The sequence below is a fragment of the Salvelinus alpinus genome, chromosome 29 (assembly GCF_045679555.1).
Source record: "Salvelinus alpinus chromosome 29, SLU_Salpinus.1, whole genome shotgun sequence".
NCBI lineage: Eukaryota > Metazoa > Chordata > Actinopteri > Salmoniformes > Salmonidae > Salvelinus > Salvelinus alpinus.
This window is the reverse complement of record NC_092114.1, coordinates 25812477-25829929: the sequence shown is the minus strand read 5'-3', so window position 1 is coordinate 25829929 and position 17453 is coordinate 25812477.

The following is a 17453-nucleotide window of genomic DNA, read 5'->3' as shown; positions in this document are numbered from 1 at the left end:
ACACCTACACACACACACACACGCACACACCTACACACACTCCTACACACACATACATACATACACATACACACCTACACACACCCCTAACACCTACACACACACACACACACACACACACACACACACACACACACACACACACACACACACACACACACACACACACACACACACACACACACACACACACACACACACACACACACACACACACACACCCCTACATACACATACATACATACACATACACACCTACACACACCCCTAAACACCTACACACACACACACCTACACACACACCTACACACCTACACACACCTACACACACGCACACACCTACACACACTCCTACACACACATACATACATACACATACACACCTACACACACCCCTAACACCTACACCTACACACACACACACACACACACACACACACACACACACACACACACACACACACACACACACACACACACACACACACACACACACACACACACACACACACACACACACACACCCCGACACACCCCTACACACACACACACACACACACACACACACACACACATCCAGCCACCATCATTACAACAATCACCACCCCTCCATGTCCCCCCATCCTCCCTCTCCTCCTGTCGCTCCACTTTGAGACATTTATGTTGTGGGCTTGCCGCTTGCCATATTGGAGCTGGCCTGGCAGGATAATTGCCTGTTAAAGTGTTTAAAAAGCAGGTGCAGGTCGGTCTCTGCTACCCCAGCGTTTGGCCCCTTCCACCATTACCCCCTCTCTCCAGATCTGAATGGAACCTCTGTTCACACACAGGCCACTGCTTTGAAAATAAACGGCCTGCAAAAATACGAGAGGTTTTCATAGGTGTGTGCCGAGAATTAGAGTCAGGAAGGAGCCAGCCAGAGGGTGAAAGATTTGGGACGTAAATGCCGCCGGCGTAATTTATTCCTGTAAGTCATTACCGTTACATATACTGAAACTCGCTCGCTGCCTGCTGCTTCAAAACATGACAATAATATCCCAGCAAATACTAACCAGTTGTGGTTTCTTTCGGCGGTCATGGAATCTACGTTTGTTTGTATTTTATGAACTTGATTGACTAATGCGAGTGAGGTCAAAACAATAGTTCCTTTCTCTCTCCTCAGCTCTATAACGTAGTCCTTACAGCGGGTGTGTCATGCAAAGAAACAATTACATGGTATATAAATACATAAGTGATATGATGTTTAGTTCCACACATGTATTCCATTTTATCGCTGTAGATTTAAGAGAGAATTATCTGAAACGCGCCTCGTGGAAAGTCATGTCATGTTGATGCCTCTTTTCTAGACATATCTTACCATGTCCAGCAAGAGGCATGTTTATAGAATGAACTAGAAGTGTAACAAGAGAAGTCATAAAACACAGTTTAATAATTATTACTACATTACTACAATTATAACCACATTAACGGACACAATTATACAGAGTTCAGAGTTAGCTTTTTTACTTCACTGTTTGTGTGTTTCAAGTTTTATTAATTTAATGTATGGGATACACATGGTTTACACCATCCAACAAAACTCTTTGTGTGTGTGTGTGTGTGTGTGTGTGTGTGTGTGTGTGTGTGTGTGTGTGTGTGTGTGTGTGTGTGTGTGTGTGTGTGTGTGTGTGTGTGTGTGTGTGTGTGTTTGTGTGTGTCATTAATCACTGTACAACCATCTGTCGGTCTAACAGAGGCTATAATGAGGATAAGGGCTGTGTAGCTTCAGATGTGTGTTTTGTTGTTGAATATTTTCCCCACCATCCTACTGAAAAGCATAATGTCCTGTTGTTTATCAGGACTACTGTAAAAAGATTAGAACACATTTACTTTGTCTCAATTTACAATTCACTACATTGTCTAATTTGAATCTGAAAGTTTAATATGTTTTGGCTAAGAAAACATTTGGTTTTGCTTTGTCTTTCAATCATCTTTGTTCAGTATTTCATTGCATCCTCATATTTATATATTTGTAGATTTAATTTGTGATTGTAAACAGTGTTGACATCGTCTTTGATGGATTGTCCAAACTGGAATTCTGCATGTTCTTTATAAAGTGATTCTGGTTTGGTGACCAGACTATGATTAAGATATCAAATATCATTTTAGAAACAGAAATAACACATCTATTCCGTTTATCCCCCCTGTCATTTACAACAACATTGAACACAAACAAACCAAATGTTTCTCTGATGCAAAGAGATCACCAATTGATTGATTAGTACCTACGTTGAAAAATAAAGTCTCCTGAAGTTATGAAACCACTTTTTTCTTGTTTGGAAAGTCAAGATGCTGGACTGTAATGCAAATGTAATAGACGGCAACAGCTGTTAATAATTTTCTAATATATTTTTGGGTTGTTCTAAAATGTTATGATTTTTAAATACATTTTCAGAAGTTAAATCTGAGTTATTTGCTGTTGGAGTGTCACGCCCTGACCATGGAGAGCCCTCGGTTCTCTATGGTGTTTAGGTCAGAGCGTGACTGGGGGGGGGGGGGGTTATCTAGTTTATAGATTTCTAGGTTAGTGGTTTGTGTGGTTCCCAATTAGAGGCAGCTGGTAATCGTTGCCTCTAATTGGGGATCATATTTAAGTAGGCTTTTTCCCCACCTGCATTTGTGGGATATTGATAGTTTTTTAGTGTGTTTGGGCACTACGTCCTCACGGTCTTTGTAAGTTTTGTTATTTTGTTTTGTTAGTTTCACTTAAATAAATATATGGAACTATACTCACGCTGCGCCTTGGTCCGCTCATTTCCAAGATCGTGACAGAATATCCCACCAACAAAGGACCAAGCAGCGTGAAAATGAGGTAAGGAAGTTTTGGACTTGGGAGGACATGAGAGGACACGAGACCCTTCCTTGGCGGGAGTCGCCAAGAAGCATGGAAGGACAGCGACGACACCGGGGAGCACGGCCACAGAAACCCCAAGATTTTTTTTTTGGGGGGGGGGGGGGGGGCATGGAGCTGGCGGTCGAGCAGCGGAGAGTGCCAGAGCCTGTTTGGGAGTCGGAGGAGGAATTTGATGAAAGATTCCGGAGAGAGGTGGTAGCGATGAGAATGCTGCCGTACAGGCGTGCTGAAGAGCGTGACACCAGTCTGGTGCCATCTGCACCGGTTTCACGCATCTGGCCTCCAGCGCGCCTTCCCAGTCCGGTACGTCCTGTGCCCGTTCCTCACTCTCTCCCTGAAGTGTGTGTCACCAGTCCGGTGCAACCTGTACCGGCCCCACGCATCAGGCCTCCAGCGCGCCTCCCCAGTCCGGTACGTCCTGTGTCAGCTTCCCGCATTCGCCCTGAAGTGCGTGTCACCAGTCCGGTGCCACCTGTGCCGGATCCACGCATCAGGCCTCCAGTGCGCCTCCCCAGTCCGGTACGTCCTGTGCCCGCTCCCCGCACTCTCCCTGAAGTGCGTGTCACCAGTCCGGTGCAACCTGTACCGGCCCCACGCATCAGGTCTCCAGTGCGTCTCCCCAGTCCGGTACGTCCTGTGCCTCCTCCTCGCACTCGCCCTGAAGTGCGTGTCACCAGTCCGGTGCGTCCTGTGCCTGCTCCCCGCACCAGGCCTCCGGTGCGCCTCCCCAGTCCGGTGCGCGCTGTGCCTGCTCCCCGCACTCGCCCTGAAGTGCGTGTCACCAGTCCGGTGCCACCTGTACCGGCTCCACGCACTAGACCTCCAGTGCGCATTCACAGTCCAGAGCTTCCAGCGACGGTCCCCGGTCCGGAGCTTCCAGGCAAGGCGTCCAGTCCAGCTCCAGGGCAGGAGTCTTCCTCTGTGCCGGTGCCCAGTCCAGGCACGGCGTCCTGTCCAGGCTCGCTCCATGTCCGGAGCCTTCCTCGGCGCAGGTGCCCAGTCCGGGTGCGGCGTCCAACCCAGCTCCATGGCCGGACCCGTGGTCTGGGCGGGGGCAAAGACCCGCACCGGAGCCGCCACCGACACTAGTCACCCCCCCTACCCTCCCCATTTGGTTGCAGGTTTTGCGGCCGGAGTCCGCACCTTTGGGGGGGTATTGTCACGCCCTGACCATAGAGAGCCCTCGGTTCTCTATGGTGTTTAGATCAGAGCGTGACTGGGGGGGTTATCTAGTTTATAGATTTCTAGGTTGGTGGTTTGTGTGGTTCCCAATTAGAGGCAGCTGGTAATCGTTGCCTCTAATTGGGGATCATATTTAGGTAGGCTTTTTCCCCACCTGCATTTGTGGGATATTGATTCTTTGTTAGTGTGTTTTGGCACTACGTCCTCACGGTCTTTGTAAGTTTTGTTATTTTGTTTTGTTAGTTTCACTTAAATAAATATGTGGAACTATACTCATGCTGCGCCTTGGTCCGCTCATTTCCAAGATCGTGACATGGAGACACCGAACTCAAACATTCCATGGCGTAGATATACAACAATGACATTTGCATAATCTACATTCTTTTTATCCTATTGTATTTATTTGGGGTTTGTTTGCAGTTGAAACAATACTATTCAGTATACAATACAATGTCCAGAAAGACAACGGAATGAGACTGTATACAGTCTAAGCCTCTTTTTATGTTATCTATGTAGCCTCTATGTATCCTCTGTGTTATCCTCTATGTAGCCTCTATGTAGCCCTTATGTAGTCTCAATGTAGCCTTTATGTAGCCTCTATGCTCTATGTAGCTCTATGTAGCCTCGATGTAGCCTCTGGGATCTATGTAGGCTCAGTGTAGACTCCATGCTATGTGTAGCCTATATGTAGCCTCTATGTAATCTCCGTGTGCCTCTATGTAGCCTTTATGTAGCCACTATGTACCCTCTATGTAGCTCAATGCTCTATGTAGCTGTTAATATTGATCTGTTATACACTGGATAATATCATCCTGCTGCAACTGCTCACAATCAATTCATAGCGTATATTTACAACGTGAAATTGGCGTTTTCCGTGCAAGCGGGTCGAAAGCATGCAGTTAATTCAGCCTAAAGAGCGTGTTCTAGACTGACTTTGATGTGCTCAAGCACGGAGTAAGCAGGCTTAGCATACTGTAGGATTAGCATGGAGAGCGTGTGTACAGTATTTCAATTGGAATGCATTATTAATTGACTTATTCACTGGTATGTAGTTCTAGTAATTCATCTACTTAATCAATGCTCTGAAATAAAGCAGTGAATAGTTCAAATATAAAAAATATAAAATGTTTTTAACCAAAAGCCAATATGTATTTTTCGTGGCTCCGAGGGTTGTTCAATTGTGTAACAGAATCATGTTGCATGGCTAACTCCTTAAATCATTCACTTGCTGTATGACATGCCATCATGACAAATAAATAATGCAACACACAAAATCATTTTTTCCTTGTCCTTTTTAATTGGGTTTAAACACTCACCATTTTAAAACGCATCATGCTTTGTTACATACAGTTGAAGTCGGAAGAATACATACACCTTAGCCAAATACATTTAAACTCAGTTTTTCACATTCCTGACATTTAATCCTAGTAAAAATTCCCTGTCTTAGGTCAGTTAGGATCACCACTTTATTGTAAGAATGTGAAATGTCAGAATAAGAGTAGAGAGAATGATTAATTTCAGCTATTATTTCTTTCATCACATTCCCAGTGGGTCAGAAGTTTACATACACACAATTAGTATCTGGTAGCATTGCCTTTAAATTGTTTAACTTGGGTCAAACATTTTGGGTAGCCTTCCACAAGCTTCCCACAATAAGTTGGGTGAATTTTGGCCCATTCCTCCTGACAGAGTGTAACGTTCTTCGTCTTCCGATGAAGAGTAGGAATCATCGGACCAAAACGCAGCGTGGTAAGTGTCCATGTTTATTAAATACAACAGAACACTAAACAAAATAATAAAGAGAATGAACGAAACGAAACAGTCCTGTCAGGTGTGAACACACAAAACAGAAAACAACTACCCACAAACCACAGGTGGGAAAAGGTTACCTAAGTATGGTTCTCAATCAGAGACAACGATAGACAGCTGCCTCTGATTGAGAACCACACCCGGCCAAACACACAGAAAAAGAAAACATAGAACACACAACATAGAATGCCCACCCCAACTCACGCCCTGACCAAACCAAAAATAGAGACATAAAAAGGATCTCTAAGGTCAGGGCGTGACACAGAGCTGGTGTAACTGAGTCAGGTTTGTAGGCCTCCTTGCTCGCACACACTTTTTCAGTTCTGCCCATTTTCTATAGGTTTGAGGTCAGGGCTTTGTGATGGCCACTCCGATACCTTGACTTTGTTGTCCTTAAGCCATTTTGCCACATCGTTGGAAGTATGCTTGGGATCATTGTCCATTTGGAAGACCCATTTGCCACCAACGTTAAACTTCCTGACTGATGTTGCTTCAATATATCCACATAAATTTCCTTCCTCATGATGCCATCTATTTTGTGAAGTGCACCAGTCCCTCCTGCAGCAAAGCACCCCCACAACATGATGCTGCCACCCCCATGCTTCACGGTTGGGATGGTATTCTTCGGCTTGCAAGCCTCCCCCTTTGTCCACCAAACATAGCGATGGTCATTATGGCCAAACAGCTCTATTTTTGTTTCATCAGACCAGAGGACATTTCTCCAAAAAGTATGATCTTTGTCCCCATGTGCAGTTGCAAACTGTTGTCTGGCTTTTTTATGGCGGTTTTGGAGAAGTGGCTTCTTCCTTGCTGAGCGGCCTTTCAGGTTATGTCGATATAGGACTCGTTTTACTGTGGATATAGATATACCTGTTTCCTCCAGCATCTTCACAATGTCCTTTGCTGTTGTTCTGGGATTGATTTGCAATTTTTGCAAAAGTAGGTTCATCTCTAGGAGACAGAGCGTCTCCTTCCTGAGCGGTAGGTCGGCTGCGTGGTCCCATGGTGTTTATACTAACGTATTATTGTTTGTACAGATGAATGTGGTACCTTCAGGCGTTTGGACATTGCTCCCAAGGATGAACTAGACTTGTGTCTACAATTATTTTTCTTAGGTCTTGGCTGATTTCTTTTGATTTTCCCATGATGTCAAGCAAAGAGGCATTGAGTTTAAAGGCAGGCCTTGAAATACATCCACAGGTACACCTCCAATTGACTCAAATGATGTCAATTAGCCTATCAGAAGCTGCTAAAGCCATGACATAATTTTCTGGAATTTTCCAAGCTGTTTAAAGGCACAGAGAACTTAGTGTATGTGAACTTCTGACCCACTGGTATTGTGATACAGTGAATTATAAGTGAAATAATCTGTCTGTAAACAATTGTTGGAAAAATGACTTGTGTCATGCACAAAGTAGATGTCCTCACGACTTGCCAAAACTATAGTTTGTTAATTAACAAGAAATTTGTGGCGTGGTTGAAAAAGGACTTTTAATGACTCCAACCTAAGTGTATGTAAACTTCCCACTTCAACTGTATGTATATCCTTTTCTTAAAAAAAATATTATGCAATGAATGAAATTATAACTTTGTATTCCATAAAGAAGTATAAAAGAACCTTGCATTTTAGGACATCAAAGCTGTTATCAAAGAAATGGGAATGCTCCATTCAGAAGGCGTTTGAGTTGAAGATCCCAAGAGGATTTATCTGCCATTGTAACCCTCTATATCTGGAGGAGAAGCGCAGGATCGTGACTCCCCCGTGGATTCTGTTGAAATGACTCATATTGATATACTCAGATTGTATTTATGAATATATGAACAGCATTGAACCAACTTTTAAATCAAATGTTAGAAAAATAACATGATCAATTATTTATAAAGTACTCTCACACACACACACACACACACACACACACACACACACACACACACACACACACACACACACACACACACACACACACACACACACACACACACACACACACACACACACACACACACACACACACACACACACACACACACACACACACACACACACAGTACATTCCCAAAGGCATTGTGTGTCATCCTCACATTCAAACTTTTATCATGATTATTTTAGCCATGGGGATGTATGGGATGACTGATGATATCATTAGCCTGCAATACACTCACCCGGGACTAACATGCAAAATATAGCCGCACCGCTATTTCACTTCCTATACCCTCTGCATGTTTGAAATATGACACTAACTGCACTGTAAGGACTGCCAGACATTAATGGCTCTCCCCTTCGGAGCACAGCACTGTCCTATCCTATGCTAACTCAGAGTTACTATACTTGCGAGAAAGCTACCACTCTCCCTCCACCTGTAAATCAGAATACACAACAACAACCCAAACAGCCTGGATGGCACAGCGCTGTGAGCCAGAGGCCAGAGCCCAGAGCCTGGCCAGAGCTTTCCCCAATGGCCATGCTGAAGCTTGCTGACCTGCTGCATATCACATTTTACTGCCAGGACCCAGCTGCTTTATGAAACCTGGAAACATGGTTGTGACTGCATCAGAGGCAGGGCCTTCCCCCTGAAGGTGTGTGTGTGAGGCTACATCTAGCTGAATAATAATGCTTTGATTACAGCCAGATACGGTCTGTTGATTGGTCCAGTTGACTAGGTGTTGAGAGGTATGGCTCTGTTCACACATGGCTGCCAATGGCTAGTGCATTTTGAAGGGGAAAAACAGAGGGAAGTGAGAGGCTAGCAGGGAGAGAGAGAGAGATGAAATCCACAGTGTCAAGACATTTGGAGAAAGAGACAGAGAGAGAACAGGAATGCTAGATCAACACCCCCTCTCACCAATACAGGCCTTCCCTAAGTTTTGTACCTCACCCTCATTCTAATTCTTTCATTTAAAAAAATGTGATTTTCATTTATCAGACTTATGTGAGCAGGCACACGGTTTTCATTACCAGGCCATCTGCTCCTGTTTCAAGGCAGGAGAGACGACGAGGGGGAGAGGGGGAGAGGAAGAGAGGAAGAGAGAGAGGAAGAGAGAGAGAGAGAGAGAGAGAGGCCAACAAAACGGCTTGCCTCCCCCTAAAATAATTTGTTTGCTTCTCGGCGGCGTGTTTTTAACTTGCAAAACCTTGCTGAAATTGTTAGTAGGCAATTGGAGAAGCAGTGACAGCCTGACCTCTAGTCGCCCAGCCATAAACATTGATTGTGTGCCTCAGATCAATCAGATTAGCGTAGAGAGAGAGAGAAAAGAGGAGAGAAAAGAGGAGAGGAGATGGAAGGAGAGGAGTTGAGAGGAGAGGAGAGGGGAGGAGAGGCACCAGGCTGCATGTAGGAACAGATTTTACATCAGACTCACTCTCAGACTCCACTACACTCCACCACAGCCCGGCCTGCTAGACTATATCCCTGGCTGATAGTAGGATCTAAAGTGCATTCGGAAAGTATTCAGATGCCTTGACTTTTTCCACATTTGTATGTTACAGCCTTATACAAAAACTTATGAAATAGTTTTTTTCTCATAAATCTACACACAATACTCCATAATGACAAAGCAAAAACAGGTTTTTAGAAATTTGTGCAAATGTATAATAAAAAATAACTGAAATATCACATTTGCAGTAATATTCAGACCCTTTACTCGGTACTTTGTTGAAGCACTTTTTTCAGCCATTACAGCCTCGAGTCTTCTTGGGTATGACACTACAAGCTTGGCACACCTGTATTTGGGGAGTATCTCCCATTCTTCTCTGCAGATCCTCTCAAGCTCTGTCAGGTTGGATGGGGAACGTCACTGCACAGCTATTTTCAGGTCTCTCCAGAGATGTTCGATAGGGTTCAAGTCCAGGCTCTGTCTGGGCCACTCAAGGACATTCAAAGACGTCCAGAAGCCACTCCTGCCAGTCTGAGGTCCTGAGCGCTTTGGAGCAGGATCTCTCTGTACTTTGCACCGTTCATCGTTCCCTCGATCCTGACAAGTCTCCCAGTACCTGCCGCTGAAAACATTGCCACAGCATGATGCTGCCACCACCATGCCTCACTGTAGGGTTGGTATTGGCGGGGTGATGAGCGGTGCCTAGTTTCCTCCAGACATGACGCTTGGCATTCAGGCCAAAGAGGTCAATCTTGGTTTCATCAGACCGGAGAATCTTGTTTCTCAGAGTCCTTTATGTGGATTTGGCAAACTCTAAGTGGGCTGTAATGTGCCTTTTACTGAGTAGTGGCTTCCGTCTAGTCACTCTACCATAAAGGCTTGATTGGTGGAGTGCTGCAGAGATGGTTGTCCTTCTGGAAGATTCTCTCATCTCCACAGAGGAACTCTGGAGTTTGGCCAGGTGGCCAGCTCTAGGAAGAATCTTGGTGGTTCCAAAAATGTTTCCATTTAAGAATGATGGCCACTGTGTTCTTGGGGACCTTTAATGCTGCAGAAATTTTTTCGTACCCTTCCCCAGATCTGTGCCTCGACACAATCCTGTCTCTGAGCTTTACGGACAAATTCTTCAACCTAATGGCTTGGTTTTTGCTCTGACATGCACTGTCAACTGTGGGACCTCATATAGACAGGTGTGTGCCTTTCCAAATCATGTACAATCAATTGAATTTACCACAGGTGGATTCCAATCAAGTTCTAGAAACATCTCAAGGATGATCTGTGGAAACAGGATGCACCTGAGCTCAATTTCGAATACTTAGGGTTTGAATACTTATGTAAATGTGATATTTCAGTTTATTATTTTTTATACATTTTCTAACATTTCTAAAAAACTATTTTCACTTTGTCATTATGGGGTATTGTATGTAGATTGATGAGGAAAAATGTTTTTTAATACATTTTAGAATAAGGCTGTAACGTAAGAAAATGTGGTAAAAAGTGAATACTTTCCTAATGCACTGTACATCATCAAGGTCAGTGGCCCAAGAATGACTGATGATGACGAGAAATATTGTTATCACTATAAGATAATTATACTGTCTCAAGACCATCAGACAGCAATCACTTACTCAGAGGCTGCTGCCTACATTGAGACCCAATCACTGGCCACTTTAATGAATGGATCACTAGTCACTTTATACAATGCACTGTAATAATGGCACTTTAATAATGTTTACATATCTTACATTACTCATGTCACATGTATATACTGTATTTTATACTATTCTACCTTGTCTATGCTTTTATATACAGTGGGGAGAACAAGTATTTGATACACTGCCGATTTTGCAGGTTTTCCTACTTACAAAGCATGTCGAGGTCTGTAATTTTTACCATAGGTACACTTCAACTGTGAGAGACGGAATCTAAAACAAAAATCCAGAAAATCACATTGTATGATTTTTAAGTAATTAATTTGCATTTTATTGCATGACATAAGTATTTGATACATCAGAAAAGCAGAACTTAATATTTGGTACAGAAACCTTTGTTTGCAATTACAGAGATCATACGTTTCCTGTAGTTCTTGACCAGGTTTGCACACACTGCAGCAGGGATTTTGGCCCACTCCTCCATACAGACTTTCTCCAGGTCCTTCAGGTTTCGGGGCTGTCGCTGGGCAATACGGACTTTCAGCTCCCTCCAAATATTTTCTATTGGGTTCAGGTCTGGAGACTGGCTAGGCCACTCCAGGACCTTGAGATGCTTCTTACGGAGCCACTCCTTAGTTGCCCTGGCTGTGTGTTTCGGGTCGTTGTCATGCTGGAAGACCCAGCCACGACCCATCTTCAATGCTCTTACTGAGGGAAGGAGGTTGTTGGCCAAGATCTCGCGATACATGGCCCCATCCATCCTCCCCTCAATACGGTGCAGTCGTCCTGTCCCCTTTGCAGAAAAGCATCCCCAAAGAATGATGTTTCCACCGCCATGCTTCACGGTTGGGATGGTGTTCTTGGGGTTGTACTCATCCTTCTTCTTCCTCCAAACACGGCGAGTGGAGTTTAGACCAAAAAGCTCTATTTTTGTCTCATCAGACCACGTGACCTTCTCCCATTCCTCCTCTGGATCATCCAGATGGTCATTGGCAAACTTCAGACAGGCCTGGACATGCGCTAGCTTGATCAGGGGGACATTGCGTGCGCTGCAGGATTTTAATCCATGACGGCGTAGTGTGTTACTAATGGTTTTCTTTGAGACTGTGGTCCCAGCTCTCTTCAGGTCATTGACCAGGTCCTGCCGTGTAGTTCTGGGCTGATCCCTCACCTTCCTCATGATCATTGATGTCCCACGAGGTGAGATCTTGCATGGAGCCCCAGACCGAGGGTGATTGACCGTCATCTTGAACTTCTTCCATTTTCTAATAATTGCGCCAACAGTTGTTGCCTTCTCACCAAGCTGATTGCCTATTGTCCTGTAGCCCATCCCAGCCTTGTGCAGGTCTACAATTTTATCCCTGATGTCCTTACACAGCTCTCTGGTCTTGGCCATTGTGGAGAGGTTGGAGTCTGTTTGATTGAGTGTGTGGACAGGTGTCTTTTTATACAGGTAACGAGTTCAAACAGGTACAGTTAATACAGGTACTGAGTGGAGAACAGGAGGGCTTCTTAAAGAAAAACGAACAGGTCTGTGAGAGCCGGAATTCTTACTGGTTGGTAGGTGATCAAATACTTATGTCATGCAATAAAATGCAAATTAATTACTTAAAAATCATACAATGTGATTTTCTGGATTTTTGTTTTAGATTCCGTCTCTCACAGTTGAAGTGTACCTATGATAAAAATTACAGACCTCTACATGCTTTATAAGTAGGAAAACCTGCAAAATCGGCAGTGTATCAAATACTTGTTCTCCCCACTGTATATATATATTTTTTTTAAATGTCACCTTTATTTTACCAGGTAGGCTAGTTGAGAACAAGTTCTCATTTACAACTGCGACCTGGCCAAGATAAAGCAATGGGGAAGGGGAGGGATAGTGCTTTACAGCTGGTGCTTAAAGTTAGGGAGGGATATATGAGTCTCCAGCGTCAGTGATTTTTGCAGTTCGTTCCAGTCATTGGCAGCAGAGAACTGGAAGGAAAGTCGGCCAAAGGAGGAATTGGCTTTGGGGGTGACCAGTGAAATATACCTGCTGGAGCGTGTGCTACGGGTGGGTGTTATGGTGACCAGTGAGCTGACATAAGGCGGGGCTTTACCTAGCAAAGACTTATAGATGACCTGGAGCCAGTGGGTTTGGCGGAAAATATGAAGCGAGGGCCAGCTAACAAGAGCATACAGGTCGCAGTGGTGGGTAGTATATGGGGCTTTGGTGACAAAACGGATGGCACTGCATCCAATTTGCTGAGGAGAGTGTTGGAGGCATTTTGTAAATGACATCTTACATGATACTTACATGTACATATTCTCATTCACCCCTTTAGGTTTGTGTGTATTAGGTAGTTGTTGGGGAATTGTTAGATTACTTGTTAGATATTACTGCACTGTTGGAATTAGAAGCACAAGCATTTCGCACCACTCACATTAACATCTGCTAACCATGTGTATGTGACAAATAAAATTTGATTTGATTTAATAGTATTAGTATTAGTAGTAGTAGTAGTTGTAGTCATAGTAGTAGTAGTAGCAGTAGTAGTAGTAGTAGTAGCAGTAGCAGTAGTAGTAGCAGTAGCAGTAGCAGCAGCAGAAGTAGTACTAGTAGTAGTAGTAGTAGCAGCAGCAGTCGCACTCGCAGCAGTAGTAGCAGTAATAGTAGCAGCAGTAGTAGCAGTAGCAGTAGTAGTAGCAGTAGCGGTAGCAGTAGTAGTAGTAGTAGTAGTAGGAGCAGCAGCATTAGTAGTAGCATTAGTAGTAGCAGCAGTAGCAGCAGCAGTAGCAGTAATAGTAGTAGTAGTAGTAGTAGCAGCAGCAGGAGTAGCAGTAGTTGTAGTAGTAGTAGCAGTAATAGCAGTAGCGGTAGCGGTAGTATTAGTAGTAGTACTAGTAGCAGTAGCAGTAATAGCAGTAGTGGTAGCGGTAGTAGTAGTAGTAGTAGCAGCAGCAGTAGTTGCAGTAGCGGTAGTAGTAGCAGGAGCAGTAGTAATAGTAGTAGCAGCAGCAGTAGTTGCAGTAGCGGTAGTAGTAGTAGTAGCAGCAGCAGTAGTTGCAGTAGCGGTAGTAGTAGTAGTCGCAGGAGCAGTAGTAATAGTAGTAGCAACAGCAGTAGTTGCAGTAGCGGTAGTAGTAGTAGTAGTAGCAGGAGCAGTAGTAATAGTAGTAGCAGCAGCAGTAGTTGCAGTAGCGGTAGTAGTAGTAGCTGCTATCAAGGCACAAGGTGAGACCCAGATGTAGACATAGGAGGCAGATGGTTGGAGTTTTACAATGTTTATTAATCCAAAGGGGTAGGCAAAAGAATGGTCGTGGACAGGCAAAACGATCAAAACCAGATCAGAGCCAAGGAGGTACAGAGTGGCAGACAGGCTCGTGGTCAAGGCAGGCAAAATGGTCAGGCAGGCTGGTACAAAGTCCAGAAACAGGCAACGGTCAAAACCGGGAGGACTAGAAAAAGGAGAATGCAAAAAGCAGGAGAACGGGAAAAACGCTGGTTGACTTGGAAACATACAAGACGAACTGGCACAGAGACAGGAAACACAGGGATAAATACACTGGGGAAAGCAAGCAACACCTGGAGGGGTTGGAGACAATAATAAGGACAGGTGAAACAGATCAGGGTGTGACAGCAGCAACAGTAGTGGTAGTAGTATAGTAGTGTAGTAATATTTCATATAAAAGCACTATATGCCATTTAGCAGACACTTTTCTCAAAAGTGACTTACAGTCATACATACATTTTATGTATGGGTGGTCCTGGGAATTGAACCCACTACCCTGGCATTACAAGCGCCATGCTTTGAGTAGTAGTAGTCGTAGCAGTAGTAGAAGTAGTAGTGCAACACAACCTACTAAAGGAATAAGTGCGAATAGAAGTAAAAGTAGTAGTCGTTGTCAACGTAGTAGTAGTACTAGTATTATTCTGTAGTACACTGAACAAAAATATCAATGCAACAATTTCAAAGTTACAGTTCATATAAGGAAATCAGTCAATTGAAATAAATTCATTAGGCCTTAATCTATGGATTTGACATGACTGGGAATAGAGATAGGCATTTGTTGTTCACAGATAGCTTTAAAAAAAGGTAGGGGTGTGGATCAGAAAAACAGTCAGTATCTGGTGTGACCACCATTTGCCTCATGCAGCGTGACACATCTCCTTTGCATAGAGTTGATCAAGCTGTTGATTGTGGCATGTGAAATCTTGTTCTACTCATCTTCAATGACTGTGTGAAGTTGCTGAATGTTGGCTGGAACTAGAACACGCTGTCGTACACATCGATCCAGAGCATCCCAAACATGCTCAATGGGTGACATGTACTGTATGGTGAGTATGCAGGCCATGGAAGAATTGGGACATTTTCAGCTTCTAGGAATTGTGTACAGATCCTTGCGAAATGGTGTCGTGCATTATCATGCTGAAACATGAGGTGATGACGGTGGATTAATGGCACGACAATGGGCCTCAGGATCTCGTCACCGTATCTCTGTGCATTCAAATTACCATCGATAAAATGCAATTGTGTTCATTGTCCATACCTTATGCCTGTCCATATCATAGCCCCACCGCCACGATGGGCACTCTGTTCCCACCATTGACATCAGCAAACCACACGACACTGCCATCTGCTCAGTACATTTGAAACCGGGATTCATCCGCGAAGAGCACACTTCTCCAGCGTGCCAGTAGGCATCGAAGGTGAGCATTTGCCCATTGAAGTCGGTTACAAAGCCGATCTGGTGTCAGGTCAAGACCCTGGTGAGGATGGCGAGTATGTAGATGAGGTTCCCTGAGACGGTTTCTGACATATTGAGCAGAATTTTTTTGGTTGTGCAAACCCATAGTGGCTGGTCTCAGACGATCCCGTAGGTGAAGAAGCCTGATTCGGAGGTCCTTGTCTGGCATGGTTACACATGGTCTGTGGTTGTAGGGCCGGTTGGACGTACTGCCTAATTCTCTAAAACAATGTTGGAGGCGGCGTATGGTAGAGAAATGAACATTCACTTCTCTGGCAACAGCTCTGGTGGACATTCCTGCAGTCAGCATGCCAATTGCACACTCCCTCAAAACTTGAGACATCTGTGGCATTGTGTTGTGTGATAAAACTTTACATTTTAGATTGGCCTTTTATTGTCTCCAGCACAAGGTGCACCTGTGTAATGATCATGCTGTTTAATCAGCTTCTTGATATGCCACACCTGTCAGGTTAATGGATTATCTTGGCAAACAAGAAACTCTCACTAACAGGGATGTAAACAAATTTGTGCACAACATTTGAGAGAAATCTACTATTTGTTGGAACATTTCTGGGATCTATTATTTTAGTTCATAAAACATGGGACCAACACTTTACATGTTGCGTTTATATTTTTGTTCAGAGTAAATGCATGGGCCTATTGTAAATGTCCCGAGCTATGAAATTCAAATGAATCCTATGAATCATGCTGCACCTCATGAATCCACTGACTCACATCTCCACCTGCGTTAATTACGGGACTATTACTGCAGGCAGCCTGGGTTATAGGGACTGGTATCACTGCAGGCCAGACCTGGGTTCAAATACTTTAAAAAATCTTTCAAATACTTTTAGCATTTGCTTCAGCCGGTCTGGAGTGCGAGATGGGCAGGTTTAGCTTTTTTGTGACTATTCTATTGGTTCCATTCCATTGCTAAGGTCAGTTACAGTAAGCACAGTATTTGAAATGATATCAAATTAGTATTTGTACCCAGGTCTGACTTTTCTGAGCTTGGTTATGGCAAAGACAGAAACAGACTGATGTGGTAGAGCCACCGACCTTTCCTCTAATCCCAAGACATCTCCATTAACAGTGCAGTATGTGTGTGAGAGACTAACTTCGCACGTTGCTCCTACGGCCTGCCTGAGACAGTGCAACTCAACAACAGATTCTTCATACAAAGTGACATGCCCTCAACCTAAAGAGGTCCCACTTGAACCATAAAAATGTCATCTAGCTGTGTTTGTTGGTATGATTCTCAGAGCAAATGGTATGGCTTCTCTCCTTACTATTGTCTGTTGAGTATCAAATACAAATCCAGACATTCTAAGTGTGGTGGGTACTGTTCTTCACATTATAAAATTGAGCTGATGTTTTTATTTGACTAGTTTTGTTGTTTGGTGCATATTTTCAGATCCATCCATGAACTTCCAGCTGTCACAGCTATGAGAGATGAGGAAGTATACGACAAATGGCGTCTTAAACAAGTTCTGACGCAGTTCAGAAAGCCCCCAAAGCCTGAATGTCTTGCAGGCCTAAGTGAGATCCAGCTTATTGTGTTATTATAATTTTTTCCCTTTGAATTCCATTGTGGTTGTATGTTTTCTGTTGCCACACCATGTAATGTTTTCCTAAAAAATGTGTTGCATAAATGATTGGCCTAGACTTCATTTATCATTTGAGATGCACGGACAAAAAATCCTTCTTCCCTGCGATGAAAAAAGTATGTTATCTTCAATAAGCAAACTCTTTTCCTGGGGGACTTTCAGACTTCATCAGTGGCGCCTTATTGTTGAACTTCCATTCTCTTGGTT